The following is a 26,584-nucleotide window of genomic DNA, read 5'->3' on the forward strand; positions in this document are numbered from 1 at the left end:
TTTATTTTATTTTTCTGCTTATGAATTACAGTTTACGTGAATAATTTCTTTTCATTTCTTCTAAAATATATTTTGAATTTTCTGTCTATACTTCAGATAAATTTTCTTTCTATATATTTTCAGATACATTCAAATTAAACATTTAGATGACTGCACAATGATCATACTTAAAGTATCCTTACATAACACTGTATAGAGAAATCTGTAGCAATTTAAAAACAAATTTGTGCATAAAGTAATTTCCGCGCTAGAATATTAGTCCAACACTCGCAACTATAAAAATTGTGACACTGCAAGCAACAAAAATAAACATATCATAAGCGTCAGCTATGAACAATTTCATGGTACTAAAATGCCTTTCAGATTAGAATGCCGTCGATATCACGGCAAATAAGCCACTTTGGTTTTGACCTTACAGAAATGGTTAGAAACAATTTTTAATATTTTCGTAAACTGCTTTCTACTACAAAGCAGTTTACGAAAATATTAAAAATTGTTTCTACCGTATTTCAGAAGTGGTACAGATACTGGTGCAGATTTCAGCAATGTATACGCGTATGCCATCGCATTGCATATAGTCAGAAACGTGTTGCATTTTCCCATACAACATTTATTTTCTCTATTGTGCAAGAATCGAAAATTACGGCGACAATAATAACAAATGAAAACACGATGTTTGGAGTTCACTTGATGGTGGCACTCTTCGGTAGTGTCTGATTAAACTTCGCGTTTGTATGCTCCAATAGAGTGCAACTTAAACTGCGGTAATCCGACAAATGTATATTACTGAACCGCAAGTAGATTTCAGTCAAAATTTTACAATTTTGTATGTTACGTGAATCTTGGAAAAGTAAACTTCCTTGTGTTTTACAAACTGGATGTGATCCTGGAAACCCAGAGCGGTAGGCAGGCACCTTATGCCTAAAGTAACTGGCCGTCGAGTACGAATTGAATTAATGTAGCCTGGGTGATGATTGTGAAGGTTTTTACATGAAAAGTACTATTCCATACTGTCATACCACACTATCATATGTCATTTTATTGACCATGTGTAATATCTCATTCTGCTGAATGATCCTTAAATGTTTATGCACAAAGAAATGTTTATCGGTTGTTTTTATAACTTGAAGATAATGTATTTCAAATGGTATTTTTCATTTCTCTTGAAAATTTTGAACAGCAGTTGTATTTTATTAAATAAAAATTTTCTACTGCAAATCTTTTCAGCTGATATCAGTGGTTATACATTTTGTGAAGAGTGAAAAAAAAACTTTCATCTTATCGAGACATCATAAAAATCTACCTGTCGCGATCACAGAGGAACCGTTATCTGAAATTCCGAATTTTTCATCCCCTATTAGCCGAGTAAATAAAACCATTGAACACTGATCGTAGGTTTGTGCCTCAGAACAACACGGCAACGTTGAGATTTCCGTATTTTTTCACGAATGAGTAATCGAAATGGGGACTACTTTCCCATAAAAGGTCTTTCAGTAAAGCATCCTACCTCGTTGCATACAAATTAATTGATCTTGAAAAGAGTAAAGATTGTAGAAAACAAGATCAGGTTGAATATTATACATTGCAATTGTGTCACATTTGCACCTGCGAGTGCTTGGCAAATTCCCTTGTTTGAAACCTTTGTAATGTAAGTCAACAAAACAAGAAAAATTTTCGTGGATATGTATATGTTTGTGTAAGCATTGGCATCTATTTCTTTTAATATCTCAAAATGACTTAACGATGCCAAATTCGGCATTGTAATTTGTGCATAAGGAACATAAAACTATTAAATTTTGGTCTTTGCAGGTCAAAAGTGTGAAGAAATTTAGAAAAGTCAAGTGCCATATCTGAATACGGAATGAGACTTTTAGTGGTTATTAGCATTTACCACTTTTATAACACACATCCTCATCTCCAAAATTAACCTATTGCCATTTTATAATAAATTAAACTTAAACAGTTTCTGTAAGAAACTCTCGTAACAGATGATGCGACACGCAATTTGTTGATGATAATTAATTAATAATATGCAAGATATTTTTTTTTATAAAATCTTATAACAGCCGAGAAAGTTACGCAACTCGATGTTAAATTGTGTGTTGAATGCGGTTAAATTGCTTTCAATCTATTTATTTACAATTTCTGTTAGAGAAAACTCTTTTCCAACAGATTGGAATTCATTGGTCGAAAAACTTATTGTCAATAACTAGAGGCGTTACATCAAACACACTACAGACATTTTGCAGTAATTCATATTTTGCAACAAATGCCTGTAATTACTGAATGGCAATAATGTCATAAATAAGTTGTATCATTGAAGAATATAGAACTCACGTTGTTAGTTGTAACATTATTACCACCTAACAAAGCAATACAGTATTTTTGTTTATGCATCACACCGGTAACTTGTATAGCTGAAGAGAAACTGGAATATAATGCACTCACCATCTATGAAGAGACAAAAATATTACATTTTTAATTATTTCTATCGAAGTGCTTTTGTAACAAAATATCAATAACTTACTCTATTTAGGAAATCTTTTCTAACATAGAAAAAGCCAGCCACAGATATTCCCATTGAATATCCTTTAAATCTCTTCATGAAGCAAATCATCTGAAAGCGTATACAAAGTTCGTTGTTAATAANGATAACCAGCTTTATGCAACGGCGTAGCCGAACGGTACACACTCGGTAAGTAATCATATAATTTTTTGTTTATAGCATAGTTTATACGGATTATTCCCAAAAAATTATACGTATTTTTGAAATGTTGAGTCGAATTAGTCTAGAATCAGTTAATTTTATAGAAGAAAACCTTTCGAACAGCTTTAGTCCGTAAAGTTCCCACCTATCGGGCTGCGATTGGCTCATGTATTTAATCGTTCCTACAACGTAAAATTCGATTAGCGTGGAACGTATCTAAGCGTTATAAGGGGGTCTACTGTATATAGCTTAAAGAGAACCATAAACGGGCATTATGTAGAGAGTAATTCCTCTGATTCTCTCTTTACGCCTCCATCCCGGAACTAAAAGTCCACAGACGTGACTGCTTGCGCGTAAATTCGAACGTAACGGTCTCTGTGTCTATCCAGAAGACACAGTGGTGTCAGTCCTGATAAATTTGTCATTGCAGTCTTCGCTGATGCAATGTCGACCCTTCGGTCCTGTGGTCCCGAAGCATAGATGGAACCCTTCGGCATTGTTACAATAGTGTTTTTATTCTTTTATTGACTGAGTACTGTGAGACAGTTACATTTCCTCAGTGTTTCTAGGTGTTTTTTTCTTTTTTGTTATGGTGTCGATTTTTTCGTCAGCCAGATTACGCATTTCGCAGAGTAGTTGGGAGGGTTTGCGGTCGCCGAGTTCCATTTCCGTCAGTAATTTTTTGGTGCGCTGGGTCTCGCTGTCTGCGAAGGCAGAGATCAACCGTTCTTTGATAAGTTCATATTTCCCCAACGCAGGCGACTGAGTAAAATGTCCGAAACTTGCGTGAGGATTTCCGCGTCGATGTAACTGATGACAGTATCGAATTTTGTTTGATCCGACGATATTCCGGCGTTTCAAAATTGGGCCTCGATCTGAAGGAACCAAATGCGAGGGTCTGGCTTCCAAAATGGCGGCACCTTGACGGTGACACGTGCTAGGCACATATCAGTCCTTTGTTCGGGGTTACGCTTAGTGGTTCTCTCGCCTATTTTTGTCTTTGAGTACCCTTTATTTTACTCACGTCCGGCTCACCAGTTTAGCGATGGTGCTAAAACCCGTTGAAGCGTTTCGATAGAATTGGTCCGGAGTCGGTCCTACCTCGTATGACAATAGCTTCGGTCTCGACCACGTGTCCTACGTCCTTTGTTCGTCGGTCGCGATCAAGGAGGACACTGATTCCGACGAAATACCTTATTTTATTCCCGCGACTATGAATATTTACAGAGGTCCCTAAGTGCAATCACTATACAAATGTGCGTTCGTTGGTGAGTTGATTCCGGAAGATTGGCGTAACAAAAGCGAAAAGTCGACGTATCGAAAGCGTTTTTTCTAGTCGGCGTCCGAGGACGACGTGAGGTCAGAGGGGAAAGGTCAAGCGGTGGCGCCCTCTGCCCTACAGAAGTGTTCTATTGAAATATTATTTGCATATTTCTCATTAAAGGGAGAAATGCTGTCAATCTCATCTTTGCTATCTATAAACCTCTGATCCCGAGTCGACTAACTACAGTTTTAAAAAGTTTAGAATTTCCAAACATGTATGGTTGCCTCAGTATGTGTTAGATATGTTCCACTTGTGAAGCTCACCAGTAGTAGACTGGGTAAATCTAGTGAACACTGATGGTTAGTCGAGGGATCGCACTTCAACAAGGAATTGACCAGATGGAGTTTTGCTCCAACAAGTGAATAGGTGTTACAGTGTAAAAAACAAAAGAGCAAATTTCCCGTTGACAGTTCTCCTGGAGGCATCCTGTATTGGCAGATTGCCGAAATGTTGCGTTATCTTATCCTATAAACCAATTTAATTTTTTTTAAATTTACCTTAACTTAATTAACTTTCTAATTAAGTTTTATAAAAATTTAATTTTGTCTGCGGAATCTGATTAGAAAATCAGTTCACGCAACAAAATTAAAATTATAAAATCAATTAGATTGATTATTAGTAATGAATATAATTGACAGTCGTCGCGAACACATGTTGGTTCCGCTTAACTTTTCGATATACCTTTATAAAAATTGCGCAGTTTATTTGTTGCCAAATGTTTGTAAATAAAGCTTCTATACTACAATGCATATATTTGAATTGTTTCTAATATATTCAGGTTTTATTACATTCCATGCAGCAAATGATAATTAGCAAATTTATATATGCACTTAATGCCCATATGAATAAAGTTCTTAAAAATGAATTCGCTTAATGAAAATGCTTAGGAACTCGCTTGCACATCAGAGTAAGTATTTTTATTTTAATTTAACGAGTAAAATAGGAGAAATTGGATAAACATGGTATAAAGAACTTTTAAACAGCGTATGAATTAATTACATAAATAATTCAATTAGTGCAAAAATCAGGATCACGGATACTTTTGACTTGATGATTTAAAATAAATTGTTGCATTTTTATATATCTTAAAACATTTTCTGCGTAATTAAACGAAAAGGTTATAAAGCAATGCAACACATAAGCGAACTGTCTCCTAATAAGATTTCGTATCAGAAACTGGCCATATATATAGGTGTAGGATACGTGAAAGTACCTGGAAAACTCCATATGGACTGTCGGATGTGGGTTTATGTTATTGAGTTAGTTTCAATAATTCGCGTGATCAACGGGTTATTTTTGTAGATTTATTACGGGTTATGTCATATGTCTAGCTCTTAGTTTCCCATAGTGTTTTATCAATGTGGAGATGCCTCCCTTTCAGTAGGTATCTCCCCCATGGAAGATTGCCAATAAGTTATATTGCCTTGTTTAATTGATTTAATGCAATCCAATCCAAGTTTACTTTTAAAAAATATCAGAAACTAAAACTTATTTGCAAATTATAAATTTAAATAATTTTATTTTAATACGCTCCTCTGTGTATTTTATTATCATTCTTTTATTTAGCGGTAAATAAAACAAACAAATTACACTGGAAAATTGCAGGAATTCCGATAATATCTAATTTATGAAGTAAAATTTTTTAAATAAAATGAATAGAAAAGTTTAAATATTTTAGATTGAATAATTTATAAAATTTTATTATAGTCAAAAACATATTATTTCTGGCCTGCATTTTGAACTGTTGAAAATTTTGCAAGAAAGATTAAAATTTACGTAAGTTCATATTTTAAATTCAATTCATAAACGAACAATTATTATATTGTTATATCGTCGCAATTCCGGGTTGCAATTTTTAATGATATTTCATATTTTAAATAATTCTTTGATTTTAAATATATACTCGCCACTTCAAAGTAGTAGTGTCTGGCCCCTGTACATCATACGTTTCGTATTAGCCAGAGGCATGCTGTCATCTATATAACTTTTTAAGGGGAATTTTTGAATTTATATAACGTATCTAAATATATATAACTCAAAGGTGACTGACTGACTGACATAGTGATCTATCAACGCACAGCCCAAACCACTGGACGGATCGGGCTGAAATTTGGCATGCAGGTAGATGTTATGACGTAGGCATCCGCTAAGAAAGGATTTTGATCAATTCTACCCCAAGGGGATAAATAGGGGATGAAAGTTTGTATAAATCTTCTTAGATTTTCGACTGATTGAACTGAAATTAAAGATTGGAGCTACTATGATGAAGACGTCCGCTTAAATAGGATTTTGATAAATTCAACCCCCATGGGGATAAAATAAGGGATGATGGAGGATGTAAATGTATTAGTTTGAACCTATCAGTACCTAATGGAACGAATAAATTAAGACGAACAAAATAATTTTTAGTTCTAAATGTTGACAATAGATGGCGTTAGTAGTATTTTAAAACGCGCTATCGTTGTGTTTTCACTGAGTTACATATACCCGATGATGAGTGGCCGCCGTATCTAATAGTACATACTATACCTAAATATTTCTAGCGGATTATATTTGACGATTTTGGCTGTTCTTTTCTTGGCATATTTTGGATTGCATTTGCTTTGTTTCGGTTTAGTAGTTTTGGTTATAGACTCTGCTTTGTATTTGGCATTTGTTTTGTTTTCGTTTGGTTTAAGTATAGGTTTTGTCGGTTAGACTTTTTTAAAATGGCTAAAGAAAATCTGAACGTTAATGGAGAAGTTGAAGAATGTTCTCTCATGGACAGTTTTATGTTGCTTGCTCACGAGTAAGTTCACCCAATTTTCAATTCCCATCGGGATAAAATAAGGGATGATGGAGGCTGTAAATGTATTAGTTTGGAACGAATAATGGAACGAATAAATTAAAACGAATAAAATAATTTTTAGTTCTAAATGTTGACAATAGATGGCGATAGTAGTATTTTAAAACGCGCTATCGTTATGTTTTCACTCAACGGATTATATTCATCATCGGATTATATTTGCCGATTTTGGCTGTTCTTTTCTTGGCATATTTTGGGTTGCATTTGCTTTGTTTCGGTTTAGTAGTTTTGGTTATAGACTCTGCTTTGTATTTGCCATTTGTTTTGTTTTCGTTTGGTTTAAGTATAGGTTTTGTCGGTTAGACTTTTTTAAAATGGCTAAAGAAAATCTGAACGTTAATGGAGAAGATGAAGAATGTACTGTCGTCCCTATTGTTGGTGACGGTGCATGTTTCTTTCGTGCTCTCTCTTATGTACGGAACACAAGGTAGAACGATGGAGGTGCGTTCAGAAATTAATAATAATACTTCTTAACGCGAGCGAAGCCGCGGGCAAAAGCTAGTATTTGTATATAGTTAATCGGGGCCTTCTACTCTTGTTATATCATATCTTGTCTCGCTTTCATCTACCTAACCCCATTCTCGAGATTAAGGAGGTATTTTGTTAATCTTGGACAGACGGAGGACAGTTGAAAATTTTCATTAGTGTATTCTTTCTATGACAGATTTCACTTCAACTTCAGACTCCTGTTGTTTTTCATGGCATCATTTTAAATTTTATTGTTGTCGATCGAATTGGTTCATATATCTAACACCTGAATAGGGAAAACTTTTTAATATTTCTTTATTCAAAGCGATGAAAGATAAGCTTATAATTAATGTAACACCTTTAAATTTTCTTTTGTTACAAATACTTTTCGTGGCCATGCGATTTCATTTCTTGACCACTACTAGTTTGGTCGTGTGTTCGCGCCTAGCCAGAATAACTATGTAAAGTTTTCCATGTTTTCTGAAGTCTCTAACTCCTAAATAGGGGCCGCTTTTCTTTAATTAATGACCACCCAGAAGCCATTTTCCCCTGCTTTTTGAAATTGATTTCGTGTTGTTCAGCAAAAATGCTTCGGCCAGATCTTCGGAGGAAAACGAACACTTCTTTATTGAAAACAAAATTTTACACTCTATCATTTTAATTTTTCTTTAATTTACAACATATAATTTCATATGCAATAAATTGAAATGAAATTATTTTGATTTATAATTTTCAGAGCTTACAATTAGATAATGTGAATGTTCTGGCTAATCACATTAAACAACGAAGTAACTATTTCAATGACGAAGAAGGATTACTGTGTGTTTTAGAAGGTCATTTTGCATTGATTGGTTACGATGACATTTTAAAATATTAATGAAAAAGCATGGACCTGAAAATTTTCTACCATCAAAAGATGCTTTTGCAACATTTAAAACAGCATATGTATCATGTAAAGCAGCGGTCGGCAACCGGTGATCCGTGGATCATTGATGATCCGTGGTGAAATATGGACATTTATTAATCAACTAAAGGTTACGCTAGGTATTACGATTTAAATACAAAATTCTTAGTTGGTTTTTTTTACTCATTGAAGTTTTTTTCGTATCTGAAACCAAATACGAAGTGACTGTTATCAATAAATAATGAACAATACACGATATTGTGCGTGCGATTGTCGTCCTTCGTGGAAAAAGCTAAGAATCCATAAACTTATTTCAAACAAGCAGCAATAAACTTTAGGCTCGCATTAAATTGTTATAATTATACACGAGAGGTTCATATTAATATAGTAAAATTAAACTTTTATTATCATTATTCTACAAATTTTATATCGTATAAGTTAAAGAAATTCATAATAGTGGTCTGCAGAATTCAAAATTGTGAGTTCAGTAATCCGTGAGGTCACAAAGATCTCAGACCGCTGATCTAAAGAATTTCCATATAATGACGTGGTGTCAAAAATGTAAACTAGTTTATATAAATGTAAAAATTTACAATATTACATATTGTGTGTGATATGATATAAAAAATATTTTCAGTGTATCGAGACTGTTTGAAGCTGGCATCATCGATTTTCATAGAAAAGAATCGAATGAAATTACAAAATCCTCCTTTAACCTACGGAAATATTTATGGTCCAAAATTTCTTATTTTATGTGGCTATATATTATCCACAGTCTCTTTCATTTTTGAGCTTTTCTGTAAAAATTTTTAAGTATATATATATTTTTGAACCAGTAAATTCAAAAATGGTATAATAAATTCAAAAATGTAAATTCAGTAAATTCAGTAAATTCAAAAATGGTATCTGTATAATAGGTAAAATCTCTTAAAGATTAATTGTCGTGTAATTTACTTTTTCGTTTATAGAATTAAAGTAAAATGTGCAAATCAAATGACTAACTGTTTTTTCTTGTGTAAAACTCACATATTTTTTCAATGTTTCAAGAATTTCATTAGAGTTTATTTTATTTTTCTGCTTATGAATTACAGTTTACGTGAATAATTTCTTTTCATTTCTTCTAAAATATATTTTGAATTTTCTGTCTATACTTCAGATAAATTTTCTTTCTATATATTTTCAGATACATTCAAATTAAACATTTAGATGACTGCACAATGATCATACTTAAAGTATCCTTACATAACACTGTATAGAGAAATCTGTAGCAATTTAAAAACAAATTTGTGCATAAAGTAATTTCCGCGCTAGAATATTAGTCCAACACTCGCAACTATAAAAATTGTGACACTGCAAGCAACAAAAATAAACATATCATAAGCGTGAGCTATGAACAATTTCATGGTACTAAAATGTTTTTCAGATTAGAATGCCGTCGATATCACGGCAAATAAGCCACTTTGGTTTTGACCTTACAGAAATGGTTAGAAACAATTTTTAATATTTTCGTAAACTGCTTTCTACTACAAAGCAGTTTACGAAAATATTAAAAATTGTTTCTACCGTATTTCAGAAGTGGTACAGATACTGGTGCAGATTTCAGCAATGTATACGCGTATGCCATCGCATTGCATATAGTCAGAAACGTGTTGCATTTTCCCATACAACATTTATTTTCTCTATTGTGCAAGAATCGAAAATTACGGCGACAATAATAACAAATGAAAACACGATGTTTGGAGTTCACTTGATGGTGGCACTCTTCGGTAGTGTCTGATTAAACTTCGCGTTTGTATGCTCCAATAGAGTGCAACTTAAACTGCGGTAATCCGACAAATGTATATTACTGAACCGCAAGTAGATTTCAGTCAAAATTTTACAATTTTGTATGTTACGTGAATCTTGGAAAAGTAAACTTCCTTGTGTTTTACAAACTGGATGTGATCCTGGAAACCCAGAGCTGTAGGCAGGCACCTTATGCCTAAAGTAACTGGCCGTCGAGTACGAATTGAATTAATGTAGCCTGGGTGATGATTGTGAAGGTTTTTACATGAAAAGTACTATTCCATACTGTCATACCACACTATCATATGTCATTTTATTGACCATGTGTAATATCTCATTCTGCTGAATGATCCTTAAATGTTTATGCACAAAGAAATGTTTATCGGTTGTTTTTATAACTTGAAGATAATGTATTTCAAATGGTATTTTTCATTTCTCTTGAAAATTTTGAACAGCAGTTGTATTTTATTAAATAAAAATTTTCTACTGCAAATCTTTTCAGCTGATATCAGTGGTTATACATTTTGTGAAGAGTGAAAAAAAAACTTTCATCTTATCGAGACATCATAAAAATCTACCTGTCGCGATCACAGAGGAACCGTTATCTGAAATTCCGAATTTTTCATCCCCTATTAGCCGAGTAAATAAAACCATTGAACACTGATCGTAGGTTTGTGCCTCAGAACAACACGGCAACGTTGAGATTTCCGTATTTTTTCACGAATGAGTAATCGAAATGGGGACTACTTTCCCATAAAAGGTCTTTCAGTAAAGCATCCTACCTCGTTGCATACAAATTAATTGATCTTGAAAAGAGTAAAGATTGTAGAAAACAAGATCAGGTTGAATATTATACATTGCAATTGTGTCACATTTGCACCTGCGAGTGCTTGGCAAATTCCCTTGTTTGAAACCTTTGTAATGTAAGTCAACAAAACAAGAAAAATTTTCGTGGATATGTATATGTTTGTGTAAGCATTGGCATCTATTTCTTTTAATATCTCAAAATGACTTAACGATGCCAAATTCGGCATTGTAATTTGTGCATAAGGAACATAAAACTATTAAATTTTGGTCTTTGCAGGTCAAAAGTGTGAAGAAATTTAGAAAAGTCAAGTGCCATATCTGAATACGGAATGAGACTTTTAGTGGTTATTAGCATTTACCACTTTTATAACACACATCCTCATCTCCAAAATTAACCTATTGCCATTTTATAATAAATTAAACTTAAACAGTTTCTGTAAGAAACTCTCGTAACAGATGATGCGACACGCAATTTGTTGATGATAATTAATTAATAATATGCAAGATATTTTTTTTTATAAAATCTTATAACAGCCGAGAAAGTTACGCAACTCGATGTTAAATTGTGTGTTGAATGCGGTTAAATTGCTTTCAATCTATTTATTTACAATTTCTGTTAGAGAAAACTCTTTTCCAACAGATTGGAATTCATTGGTCGAAAAACTTATTGTCAATAACTAGAGGCGTTACATCAAACACACTACAGACATTTTGCAGTAATTCATATTTTGCAACAAATGCCTGTAATTACTGAATGGCAATAATGTCATAAATAAGTTGTATCATTGAAGAATATAGAACTCACGTTGTTAGTTGTAACATTATTACCACCTAACAAAGCAATACAGTATTTTTGTTTATGCATCACACCGGTAACTTGTATAGCTGAAGAGAAACTGGAATATAATGCACTCACCATCTATGAAGAGACAAAAATATTACATTTTTAATTATTTCTATCGAAGTGCTTTTGTAACAAAATATCAATAACTTACTCTATTTAGGAAATCTTTTCTAACATAGAAAAAGCCAGCCACAGATATTCCCATTGAATATCCTTTAAATCTCTTCATGAAGCAAATCATCTGAAAGCGTATACAAAGTTCGTTGTTAATAATTAACTCGTATTGTGTTATATTGTTTTAACATTATCATACCTTATATTTATATTCAACTGGCAAATATTCAGAAGAAAATTTTTCAATCGAAATGAAGTTGTCATAGATCTGAAACATAAAACATTAAGTAAAACTTACAGCAGATACATAGGTATAAATAGAAGAATTCAGATTGAATGCCGAAGACAAATGGTTCTTTTGTTATTTTTTATAATTCGTAATTTTTTGAGCATTATTTCTTGATACGGTGAATTATACTGTGATAATGAAATGTCAGAGCTTATAATAACAAAAAAATAAACTGCTGTTACACAAATTAATCTTTTTTCTTTTTAACAAATAATTATAATTTATGAAATCAAATCGGCTTTTACAACATATGTTACATCAGTATAAAGCGTATAATATTATTTTAAATGCTGTTGATCATATAAAACTTCGGAAAAAAGTTTTATAAAATATAAGAATTTCACTACAACACCTTATTTTTTTAGACCCGAATAGGTAATTACAGCATTTATGAAAAAACACTACCGAAAGTTCTGTAATATTCCTCGAATCTAACGTTTTACAACTAAGAAAATCTCAGGAATTAACGGTACAATGTAATTAAACTGTAAAAATAATCACGTATAGTTATAATTAGCATCCTTTTCGGATTATTATACGTTTAAATTATAAATGCATTTTAAATTAATTTAAATAATCTTTAAAAAGTTTATAAAATGCTAAAACTCAACGCCCAATAAAACATTTAATTTACACTTTATTGGGTTTAATATTATTATAATCACATTAAAAGAATTATGGTTTACTGTATGAGTCTTTTAACGTTTCTATTGTATGTTCTTTTTCTTATATATAACGTGTGATCAGTTAACTGATGAGACCCATTTAAAATCGAAGCCAAAATGACTTTTAGGTTTCATATAACACAATAATAGTTTATTGTGTGATAGTTAATAGTATTACTGAATGTTTATGTATGTGTAGAACGTACAATGTTATTTAACATCAGTACATGCAGTTAGTTATTAAATGCAAATATTGTATACTTTCCTTTGTTACGCAGCGATTTCTAATAACGATTGCTAATGAAAATGTCAATTTTTGTAGAGTTTTTGATTACAGTTATACACAAAACTCGATAAATAGTCAAATTCTGTTTCATCTATTTCATTGAAAAATAGTTTTTTACCTAAACTATCGATAAAGTATTAATAATTTTTGCTTACCATTGATGTGAAACGGGACAAAGACCAGGAAACCAGCAAATATCCCACAAAAAATAATATTGCTATGCAACTAACTATAAGACGAATGTAATGGTTTATGTCGTAAAATATTGCAAAGAAACAGAGGAAACAAGTTTCGTAAACGAAATGAATATATATCAATGGAAATAGAACATTTGACTTGTCGTTGATCATTTGAATAATCTCCCATAATTCTGTATGCTTTTCACAGACTTCTTGTAGTTTCATCTTCAAACAGTGAGATTTTCCGTTTAATTCTTCTAAGTCTTCACTTAACTTTATAAGTCTTTTCGCAATGATCGTAAGAGTAAGAGCAGATATATAAAGAATAGAGAATATTTGTCCTATCATATGTAGTGATCCAAATGAAAATCCCACAGAACAAACAACTGCTTCGATTTTACTTGCGCTATCATCGTTGATTGATTGATAAATCAACACGGTTATTCCATTAGAAACAATCAGAACGATGACAAATACAAAGACCAAACATTTCAAGAGAAGTAATTCTGCTTGTTCTGCTAACTTTGCTTCGCCCTCGTATGTGCTTTTCATGAAGTGCAACGAAATCTTTGCTCTTTTCAAAATTGAAAACTGCAGCGAGATGTATAACAACAGAATTACGAGGATGACAATGAGTTCTGATTCATATTTGCCAAATCCACGAAATCCTCGAGAGCAAATAATATTTTTGTTAAATATAAACAAGAAAATGGTTAATGCAGAGAGCCAATAAGTAAATTCGGAAGAATTTACATAAAATTTATAGAACTTACTGTAAATTTTATGATGATTTATGTTTTCTATATTTCTCACACAACTGCATTCTTCTATCGGATCGATACCAAACACTTTGGTAACAGAAAACATTGCATGAAAGTTGTATACGGGACAACGATTCGATTGTGTCGAATTGTAATCTACTTCTTTACTTTTGGTGAACAATTTTCTATCCTTTGAAATTAATTTTTGCATTGTTTCCTTTATAAGCTCTAAATGAGTAAATTTCACAACAAAAATACAGTTTCAACTCATGTAGACAGTATTTAAGACTAATAATAAAATATAGTTATGTTTGAATTAGTCCACTCTCTGTTGACAATATGGTTGAATGAACAATTAAACCATAATTCGTATTTTTTTTATTTTAGATCCATAGAAAAAAGTTCTATAAGCTGCTAACTTTTGCATATTTAAGTGTTTTATTTTTTGAATATGAAAACGTTATATAAGTTGTTACTACTGTATAATGTATCATATACATACGAATCAAACACAATAACACGATAATTTAAAATATCTAGTGAAATACTCAAATTAGTTTGATGAACAGATTAATTTGACAATGCTAATTGTATCTTAAATGCATTATTTTTTCAGCTATTTATTTTATGAAATTATTAAATTAGTATTAAGTTAGCATAGATTCAACATTGAAAAATCTTGAAAATTCTACTTCTCTTTATTTTATGCATGCAATTTTTTATTTCGGAAACATAAATAAAATCAAGCATCATATTTCTTATATTAGTATCATAATAAGTGGATAATGAAACATTATCTAATTCTTCATTGTATTATAGTTAGTTGTGCGTATTAAATTACTGCTTCCTATTGTTCCTATTTTCCTGTCCCATTGTTTTCAAAGTACTTCTACAGCAATTTTTTATTTTTTTATTTTCGTCTTAAATGGAAAAGTAAACTTTTGGTGCCGAAATGTTATTTTTAGATACTGATTGAATATAAAAAATAATTAATATTATACCGAATTTTTCTTATTTCTTCATTTATAAGTTCATTTTCTAAAATACTCAATTTACTTCTTCAGCTTTCGTTCTTTTCATGTGGAAAGTTTACAAAGTTTCTGACATTTTTACTAAAGCAGTGAGTAATAAATTTTTCCGGCGATCGAATTTTACATTGAATAGTAAATGAATTCCTAAATGTTCTTCGTCATTACTAATAATCTGTTATTGACAAATCTGAAAATATAAGAAAATAGAAAAATATTTATGATGTAAACCATTAATTTTAAAATATTCACAAATGTTATAACGTTGTATTAAAATAAAATTTACATTTATTTATTACTTTCTCGACGCTTATAAACAAAAGACAGAAGTATGGGTATCGGTCAAAAAAGAATTCCTCAGATTTTTACATTTTTAGACTCGGTGGACATTGAAACGTCCAGAAACGAACAAAAGAAAAATTTGACATTATTTTTCTGTATAGATGTTAGTATGTGTCTGGCTTTGTTTATCCTGTTTGAAGCTTAATATGTCACGTTGGAAATTTTTGAAATTTCGCAGAGAGATTTGTGCATTAGGAAGCTCGATGCTATTAAGTTTTGGTGTTTAATAGTAGAAGGGTAAGAAAAGAAAATACCGAGATCGTGTGTCACATCTCTATTGTGGACAGATTTAAAAGCTTTTTGTCATTTTATAAATTCAATATACATTTAAATAATTGACATTTTGAAAGTGGTCCAGCTTTTCAGTTCACTAAGAAGAGCTTATCTTATGTTGAAAAATTTGATACCAGAGATTTTGCTGTATTTCCTCCCAAAAATTCAAAAACAAACAATAAATATTTGTATAAAATTGGCATGCGATAAATCGATTGATTTCTGTCGGATCGAAATAAATTTATCTCAGTTTAGGTATATAAATATGTACTGTACCATATATCAAATAAATGACATATTTAGTGAAATTACAATTTCTGAATTTAATACATAATGTATTATCCGCACTTACATGAAGTTGTCCTGAATTATTCATCTTTATGACCAGCGATATTCACACTTCATCTATGCCAGGACACGCTGATCAATCTGCAAGATTGAAAAATATTACAATTACAAAATTCGGTTTTATAAATCCAACATCGTAATATAATTACATCAGTAACAATAAGAAAAACCAATGTACCGAAACGTTATAAACAGTGAAAAAGCTATAAGTATTTAACGAATCAAATCGAATTACAGTAAAATAAATATTTATACGCACATTTTAGAATTGTGATTGAATTCTATTTTAAATTCTGAAATGTTTTTTCATCCAATTAATCAATCCATCTTAAATCTTCGAATTCACGTCTTTTAAAACAGTTTTTCGATTGTAAAGTATTTCTGAACGACCTCCATTTACTAAAGTTAAAGGTAAGATGAACGAATAACTCTGCTGTTAGTTTATCGACGAATAGAGGTGGATCTTACATCTACTATTCGCAGACCTTGAACGTTAATGATCCAGATCGAATCTACATTCCAAACAGTGATTGTGTATGGATAAATGCATGTGGTCAGTGCATGTTGAGTACATTAAAAAGTGAAGCACTGTTTACTTTTAATCAGAAAGAGCTTTCGATAAACATTATAGATGTACTGTACATTTAGAAATGTCACATATTTTTCTAGCAAACATATCGCTGATATCAGAAAAGTTCATAATATAAATTTAATAGAATTTTATTATTCACACTAATGGAAAATATTGATTTGTCTGAGAGAAAATTTATCGTCTAAAATCTCGTGCAATGTACATATATATCTGTTTTTAAAAAGTCACTCTATATATAGAAAATGTAAGATGAGTGCGAAACAGGTTAATAATTTTATGCTTTGTTGAATTTGCCACGGCACATCGAAAAGTACATTTGCGAATAAATTATAGAAAACATATAAATACTTTTCAATATTTTCTGTAATTTTTTCGAATCAAAATAGATATATGTGATCATAATGAAATAATAAATTTTGAGGAATGGAAAAAATTTTATCAGCATTTTCCTGTTACTCAAGGCATCTATAATTTAATGTATAATTATGATTCAAATAATGAATATTTGAATGATAAATTTACAATCAAGGAAGTAGATGAAATTGTAAATAAAACTCGCAAAGACACAACTCCAGGAAGTGACCTTATACCAACCAAATTCATAAAAGCACTACCAACTCAAGCAAGAGTAATGTTACATCTTTTCAATTCTATGTACGAAACAACCACTTATTTTGACTCCTGGAAATCAGTAATACTCACAAAGATATACAAGAAAGGTGATAAACTTTCTCCAAATAATTATAGGCTGATTGCATTAATGTCAACTTTAAGAAAATGTTTTACATCACTACTAGCTACAAAATTTCAGTACTGGACCAAGATGACGGATCCCGAAGCGAAGTTTCAATATGCCTTTTTCAAAAATAAACGAACAGAATCTGCTATTTTCCTGTTATCATCCATAATACAACTTCAACTGAGTAAAAAACATCGAAAGATTTATGTAGCTTTTATAGATATTCAAAAAGCCTTTGATTTTGTTTATGTTCCGTTATTAGTGCATAAGTTAAAAGCTAAAGGATCAGGAAACCAATTTGCTACTACAATATTTAAGCTATTTTCAACTTATAACGCAACTATTAAACAGAGAAAATCTTTCCTCAAAATTGATGAAACTTTATGGGTTAATTTGTACAGAAACAACCACCGTTTTTCGCCTGGACCGCATTTAATCAGAGACAAAAGCTTTTATTCGTATTCTTTCTTTATTTATTTACTATGCATTTCGGGTGCAATATTTTCGTGTAATTTGCACCCTTCTTTAGGTTTTTTACACTTCTGTTTTAAGTTTTAGATCGACATCTGCCCAGTGTTGATGTTATGTCTCCTAAGGCCTTAAAACTGTTGACGATAACTTTTTATACAGTGATGTATCGAAGCAGCGGCTAAAATATAGAGTAGTGTATTATGAGAGTTTACTTTTCGAAAATAATTTAATTGCAATAACATCTTCTGATACACTATCTGAAAATGCTATACTGATAGGCACAGAATTATACAATAATACATTGGATCTGTTGAATGAAAAAAAAATTATAAATGATGGAATTAAATTATTTTCGAAAAGTAAACTCTCATAATACACTACTCCATGTTTTAGCCGCTGCTTCGATACATCACTGTATNAGTTCTAAATGTTGACAATAGATGGCGATAGTAGTATTTTAAAACGCGCTATCGTTATGTTTTCACTCAACGGATTATATTCATCATCGGATTATATTTGCCGATTTTGGCTGTTCTTTTCTTGGCATATTTTGGGTTGCATTTGCTTTGTTTCGGTTTAGTAGTTTTGGTTATAGACTCTGCTTTGTATTTGCCATTTGTTTTGTTTTCGTTTGGTTTAAGTATAGGTTTTGTCGGTTAGACTTTTTTAAAATGGCTAAAGAAAATCTGAACGTTAATGGAGAAGATGAAGAATGTACTGTCGTCCCTATTGTTGGTGACGGTGCATGTTTCTTTCGTGCTCTCTCTTATGTACGGAACACAAGGTAGAACGATGGAGGTGCGTTCAGAAATTAATAATAATACTTCTTAACGCGAGCGAAGCCGCGGGCAAAAGCTAGTATTTGTATATAGTTAATCGGGGCCTTCTACTCTTGTTATATCATATCTTGTCTCGCTTTCATCTACCTAACCCCATTCTCGAGATTAAGGAGGTATTTTGTTAATCTCGGACAGACGGAGGACAGTTGAAAATTTTCATTAGTGTATTCTTTCTATGACAGATTTCACTTCAACTTCAGACTCCTGTTGTTTTTCATGGCATCATTTTAAATTTTATTGTTGTCGATCGAATTGGTTCATATATCTAACACCTGAATAGGGAAAACTTTTTAATATTTCTTTATTCAAAGCGATGAAAGATAAGCTTATAATTAATGTAACACCTTTAAATTTTCTTTTGTTACAAATACTTTTCGTGGCCATGCGATTTCATTTCTTGACCACTACTAGTTTGGTCGTGTGTTCGCGCCTAGCCAGAATAACTATGTAAAGTTTTCCATGTTTTCTGAAGTCTCTAACTCCTAAATAGGGGCCGCTTTTCTTTAATTAATGACCACCCAGAAGCCATTTTCCCCTGCTTTTTGAAATTGATTTCGTGTTGTTCAGCAAAAATGCTTCGGCCAGATCTTCGGAGGAAAACGAACACTTCTTTATTGAAAACAAAATTTTACACTCTATCATTTTAATTTTTCTTTAATTTACAACATATAATTTCATATGCAATAAATTGAAATGAAATTATTTTGATTTATAATTTTCAGAGCTTACAATTAGATAATGTGAATGTTCTGGCTAATCACATTAAACAACGAAGTAACTATTTCAATGACGAAGAAGGATTACTGTGTGTTTTAGAAGGTCATTTTGCATTGATTGGTTACGATGACATTTTAAAATATTAATGAAAAAGCATGGACCTGAAAATTTTCTACCATCAAAAGATGCTTTTGCAACATTTAAAACAGCATATGTATCATGTAAAGCAGCGGTCGGCAACCGGTGATCCGTGGATCATTGATGATCCGTGGTGAAATATGGACATTTATTAATCAACTAAAGGTTACGCTAGGTATTACGATTTAAATACAAAATTCTTAGTTGGTTTTTTTTACTCATTGAAGTTTTTTTCGTATCTGAAACCAAATACGAAGTGACTGTTATCAATAAATAATGAACAATACACGATATTGTGCGTGCGATTGTCGTCCTTCGTGGAAAAAGCTAAGAATCCATAAACTTATTTCAAACAAGCAGCAATAAACTTTAGGCTCGCATTAAATTGTTATAATTATACACGAGAGGTTCATATTAATATAGTAAAATTAAACTTTTATTATCATTATTCTACAAATTTTATATCGTATAAGTTAAAGAAATTCATAATAGTGGTCTGCAGAATTCAAAATTGTGAGTTCAGTAATCCGTGAGGTCACAAAGATCTCAGACCGCTGATCTAAAGAATTTCCATATAATGACGTGGTGTCAAAAATGTAAACTAGTTTATATAAATGTAAAAATTTACAATATTACATATTGTGTGTGATATGATATAAAAAATATTTTCAGTGTATCGAGACTGTTTGAAGCTGGCATCATCGATTTTCATAGAAAAGAATCGAATGAAATTACAAAATCCTCCTTTAACCTACGGAAATATTTATGGTCCAAAATTTCTTATTTTATGTGGCTATATATTATCCACAGTCTCTTTCATTTTTGAGCTTTTCTGTAAAAATTTTTAAGTATATATATATTTTTGAACCAGTAAATTCAAAAATGGTATAATAAATTCAAAAATGTAAATTCAGTAAATTCAGTAAATTCAAAAATGGTATCTGTATAATAGGTAAAATCTCTTAAAGATTAATTGTCGTGTAATTTACTTTTTCGTTTATAGAATTAAAGTAAAATGTGCAAATCAAATGACTAACAGTTTTTTCTTGTGTAAAACTCACATATTTTTTCAATGTTTCAAGAATTTCATTAGAGTTTATTTTATTTTTCTGCTTATGAATTACAGTTTACGTGAATAATTTCTTATCATTTCTTCTAAAATATATTTTGAATTTTCTGTCTATATATTTTCAGATACATTCAAATTAAACATTTAGATGACTGCACAATGATCATACTTAAAGTATCCTTACATAACACTGTATAGAGAAATCTGTAGCAATTTAAAAACAAATTTGTGCATAAAGTAATTTCCGCGCTAGAATATTAGTCCAACACTCGCAACTATAAAAATTGTGACACTGCAAGCAACAAAAATAAACATATCATAAGCGTGAGCTATGAACAATTTCATGGTACTAAAATGTTTTTCAGATTAGAATGCCGTCGATATCACGGCAAATAAGCCACTTTGGTTTTGACCTTACAGAAATGGTTAGAAACAATTTTTAATATTTTCGTAAACTGCTTTCTACTACAAAGCAGTTTACGAAAATATTAAAAATTGTTTCTACCGTATTTCAGAAGTGGTACAGATACTGGTGCAGATTTCAGCAATGTATACGCGTATGCCATCGCATTGCATATAGTCAGAAACGTGTTGCATTTTCCCATACAACATTTATTTTCTCTATTGTGCAAGAATCGAAAATTACGGCGACAATAATAACAAATGAAAACACGATGTTTGGAGTTCACTTGATGGTGGCACTCTTCGGTAGTGTCTGATTAAACTTCGCGTTTGTATGCTCCAATAGAGTGCAACTTAAACTGCGGTAATCCGACAAATGTATATTACTGAACCGCAAGTAGATTTCAGTCAAAATTTTACAATTTTGTATGTTACGTGAATCTTGGAAAAGTAAACTTCCTTGTGTTTTACAAACTGGATGTGATCCTGGAAACCCAGAGCGGTAGGCAGGCACCTTATGCCTAAAGTAACTGGCCGTCGAGTACGAATTGAATTAATGTAGCCTGGGTGATGATTGTGAAGGTTTTTACATGAAAAGTACTATTCCATACTGTCATACCACACTATCATATGTCATTTTATTGACCATGTGTAATATCTCATTCTGCTGAATGATCCTTAAATGTTTATGCACAAAGAAATGTTTATCGGTTGTTTTTATAACTTGAAGATAATGTATTTCAAATGGTATTTTTCATTTCTCTTGAAAATTTTGAACAGCAGTTGTATTTTATTAAATAAAAATTTTCTACTGCAAATCTTTTCAGCTGATATCAGTGGTTATACATTTTGTGAAGAGTGAAAAAAAAACTTTCATCTTATCGAGACATCATAAAAATCTACCTGTCGCGATCACAGAGGAACCGTTATCTGAAATTCCGAATTTTTCATCCCCTATTAGCCGAGTAAATAAAACCATTGAACACTGATCGTAGGTTTGTGCCTCAGAACAACACGGCAACGTTGAGATTTCCGTATTTTTTCACGAATGAGTAATCGAAATGGGGACTACTTTCCCATAAAAGGTCTTTCAGTAAAGCATCCTACCTCGTTGCATACAAATTAATTGATCTTGAAAAGAGTAAAGATTGTAGAAAACAAGATCAGGTTGAATATTATACATTGCAATTGTGTCACATTTGCACCTGCGAGTGCTTGGCAAATTCCCTTGTTTGAAACCTTTGTAATGTAAGTCAACAAAACAAGAAAAATTTTCGTGGATATGTATATGTTTGTGTAAGCATTGGCATCTATTTCTTTTAATATCTCAAAATGACTTAACGATGCCAAATTCGGCATTGTAATTTGTGCATAAGGAACATAAAACTATTAAATTTTGGTCTTTGCAGGTCAAAAGTGTGAAGAAATTTAGAAAAGTCAAGTGCCATATCTGAATACGGAATGAGACTTTTAGTGGTTATTAGCATTTACCACTTTTATAACACACATCCTCATCTCCAAAATTAACCTATTGCCATTTTATAATAAATTAAACTTAAACAGTTTCTGTAAGAAACTCTCGTAACAGATGATGCGACACGCAATTTGTTGATGATAATTAATTAATAATATGCAATATATTTTTTTTTATAAAATCTTATAACAGCCGAGAAAGTTACGCAACTCGATGTTAAATTGTGTGTTGAATGCGGTTAAATTGCTTTCAATCTATTTATTTACAATTTCTGTTAGAGAAAACTCTTTTCCAACAGATTGGAATTCATTGGTCGAAAAACTTATTGTCAATAACTAGAGGCGTTACATCAAACACACTACAGACATTTTGCAGTAATTCATATTTTGCAACAAATGCCTGTAATTACTGAATGGCAATAATGTCATAAATAAGTTGTATCATTGAAGAATATAGAACTCACGTTGTTAGTTGTAACATTATTACCACCTAACAAAGCAATACAGTATTTTTGTTTATGCATCACACCGGTAACTTGTATAGCTGAAGAGAAACTGGAATATAATGCACTCATCATCTATGAAGAGACAAAAATATTACATTTTTAATTATTTCTATCGAAGTGCTTTTGTAACAAAATATCAATAACTTACTCTATTTAGGAAATCTTTTCTAACATAGAAAAAGCCAGCCACAGATATTCCCATTGAATATCCTTTAAATCTCTTCATGAAGCAAATCATCTGAAAGCGTATACAAAGTTCGTTGTTAATAATTAACTCGTATTGTGTTATATTGTTTTAACATTATCATACCTTATATTTATATTCAACTGGCAAATATTCAGAAGAAAATTTTTCAATCGAAATGAAGTTGTCATAGATCTGAAACATAAAACATTAAGTAAAACTTACAGCAGATACATAGGTATAAATAGAAGAATTCAGATTGAATGCCGAAGACAAATGGTTCTTATGTTATTTTTTATAATTCGTAATTTTTTGAGCATTATTTCTTGATACGGTGAATTATACTGTGATAATGAAATGTCAGAGCTTATAATAACAAAAAAATAAACTGCTGTTACACAAATTAATCTTTTTTCTTTTTAACAAATAATTATAATTTATGAAATCAAATCGGCTTTTACAACATATGTTACATCAGTATAAAGCGTATAATATTATTTTAAATGCTGTTGATCATATAAAACTTCGGAAAAAAGTTTTATAAAATATAAGAATTTCACTACAACACCTTATTTTTTTAGACCCGAATAGGTAATTACAGCATTTATGAAAAAACACTACCGAAAGTTCTGTAATATTCCTCGAATCTAACGTTTTACAACTAAGAAAATCTCAGGAATTAACGGTACAATGTAATTAAACTGTAAGAATAATCACGTATAGTTATAATTAGCATCCTTTTCGGATTATTATACGTTTAAATTATAAATGCATTTTAAATTAATTTAAATAATCTTTAAAAAGTTTATAAAATGCTAAAACTCAACGCCCAATAAAACATTTAATTTACACTTTATTGGGTTTAATATTATTATAATCACATTAAAAGAATTATGGTTTACTGTATGAGTCTTTTAACGTTTCTATTGTATGTTCTTTTTCTTATATATAACGTGTGATCAGTTAACTGATGAGACCCATTTAAAATCGAAGCCAAAATGACTTTTAGGTTTCATATAACACAATAATAGTTTATTGTGTGATAGTTAATAGTATTACTGAATGTTTATGTATGTGTAGAACGTACAATGTTATTTAACATCAGTACATGCAGTTAGTTATTAAATGCAAATATTGTATACTTTCCTTTGTTACGCAGCGATTTCTAATAACGATTGCTAATGAAAATGTCAATTTTTGTAGAGTTTTTGATTACAGTTATACACAAAACTCGATAAATAGTCAAATTCTGTTTCATCTATTTCATTGAAAAATAGTTTTTTACCTAAACTATCGATAAAGTATTAATAATTTTTGCTTACCATTGATGTGAAACGGGACAAAGACCAGGAAACCAGCAAATATCCCACAAAAAATAATATTGCTATGCAACTAACTATAAGACGAATGTAATGGTTTATGTCGTAAAATATTGCAAAGAAACAGAGGAAACAAGTTTCGTAAACGAAATGAATATATATCAATGGAAATAGAACATTTGACTTGTCGTTGATCATTTGAATAATCTCCCATAATTCTGTATGCTTTTCACAGACTTCTTGTAGTTTCATCTTCAGACAGTGAGATTTTCCGTTTAATTCTTCTAAGTCTTCACTTAACTTTATAAGTCTTTTCGCAATGATCGTAAGAGTAAGAGCAGATATATAAAGAATAGAGAATATTTGTCCTATCATATGTAGTGATCCAAATGAAAATCCCACAGAACAAACAACTGCTTCGATTTTACTTGCGCTATCATCGTTGATTGATTGATAAATCAACACGGTTATTCCATTAGAAACAATCAGAACGATGACAAATACAAAGACCAAACATTTCAAGAGAAGTAATTCTGCTTGTTCTGCTAACTTTGCTTCGCCCTCGTATGTGCTTTTCATGAAGTGCAACGAAATCTTTGCTCTTTTCAAAATTGAAAACTGCAGCGAGATGTATAACAACAGAATTACGAGGATGACAATGAGTTCTGATTCATATTTGCCAAATCCACGAAATCCTCGAGAGCAAATAATATTTTTGTTAAATATAAACAAGAAAATGGTTAATGCAGAGAGCCAATAAGTAAATTCGGAAGAATTTACATAAAATTTATAGAACTTACTGTAAATTTTATGATGATTTATGTTTTCTATATTTCTCACACAACTGCATTCTTCTATCGGATCGATACCAAACACTTTGGTAACAGAAAACATTGCATGAAAGTTGTATACGGGACAACGATTCGATTGTGTCGAATTGTAATCTACTTCTTTACTTTTGGTGAACAATTTTCTATTCTTTGAAATTAATTTTTGCATTGTTTCCTTTATAAGCTCTAAATGAGTAAATTTCACAACAAAAATACAGTTTCAACTCATGTAGACAGTATTTATGACTAATAATAAAATATAGTTATGTTTGAATTAGTCCACTCTCTGTTGACAATATGGTTGAATGAACAATTAAACCATAATTCGTATTTTTTTTATTTTAGATCCATAGAAAAAAGTTCTATAAGCTGCTAACTTTTGCATATTTAAGTGTTTTATTTTTTGAATATGAAAACGTTATATAAGTTGTTACTACTGTATAATGTATCATATACATACGAATCAAACACAATAACACGATAATTTAAAATATCTAGTGAAATACTCAAATTAGTTTGATGAACAGATTAATTTGACAATGCTAATTGTATCTTAAATGCATTATTTTTTCAGCTATTTATTTTATGAAATTATTAAATTACTATTAAGTTAGCATAGATTCAACATTGAAAAATCTTGAAAATTCTACTTCTCTTTATTTTATGCATGCAATTTTTTATTTCGGAAACATAAATAAAATCAAGCATCATATTTCTTATATTAGTATCATAATAAGTGGATAATGAAACATTATCTAATTCTTCATTGTATTATAGTTAGTTGTGCGTATTAAATTACTGCTTCCTATTGTTCCTATTTTCCTGTCCCATTGTTTTCAAAGTACTTCTACAGCAATTTTTTATTTTTTTATTTTCGTCTTAAATGGAAAAGTAAACTTTTGGTGCCGAAATGTTATTTTTAGATACTGATTGAATATAAAAAATAATTAATATTATACCGAATTTTTCTTATTTCTTCATTTATAAGTTCATTTTCTAAAATACTCAATTTACTTCTTCAGCTTTCGTTCTTTTCATGTGGAAAGTTTACAAAGTTTCTGACATTTTTACTAAAGCAGTGAGTAATAAATTTTTCCGGCGATCGAATTTTACATTGAATAGTAAATGAATTCCTAAATGTTCTTCGTCATTACTAATAATCTGTTATTGACAAATCTGAAAATATAAGAAAATAGAAAAATATTTATGATGTAAACCATTAATTTTAAAATATTCACAAATGTTATAACGTTGTATTAAAATAAAATTTACATTTATTTATTACTTTCTCGACGCTTATAAACAAAAGACAGAAGTATGGGTATCGGTCAAAAAA

The 26,584-nt window shown here is 30.8% G+C and overlaps 1 long non-coding RNA gene across 1 annotated transcript; it reads left to right on the forward strand.

Annotated features, from left to right (window-relative positions):
• Window positions 1-4,792: 4,792 nt before the first annotated feature.
• On the forward strand, window positions 4,793-8,122 carry LOC111641439. Its single transcript, XR_002759407.1, has 3 exons — window positions 4,793-4,938; window positions 5,739-5,807; window positions 8,081-8,122. It is a non-coding gene; the product is annotated as an uncharacterized LOC111641439 (long non-coding RNA).
• Window positions 8,123-26,584: the final 18,462 nt, after the last annotated feature.

The sequence above is a fragment of the Centruroides sculpturatus genome, unplaced genomic scaffold (assembly GCF_000671375.1).
Source record: "Centruroides sculpturatus isolate CEXI.00-Female unplaced genomic scaffold, Cexi_2.0 scaffold1418, whole genome shotgun sequence".
Lineage (NCBI taxonomy): Eukaryota > Metazoa > Arthropoda > Arachnida > Scorpiones > Buthidae > Centruroides > Centruroides sculpturatus.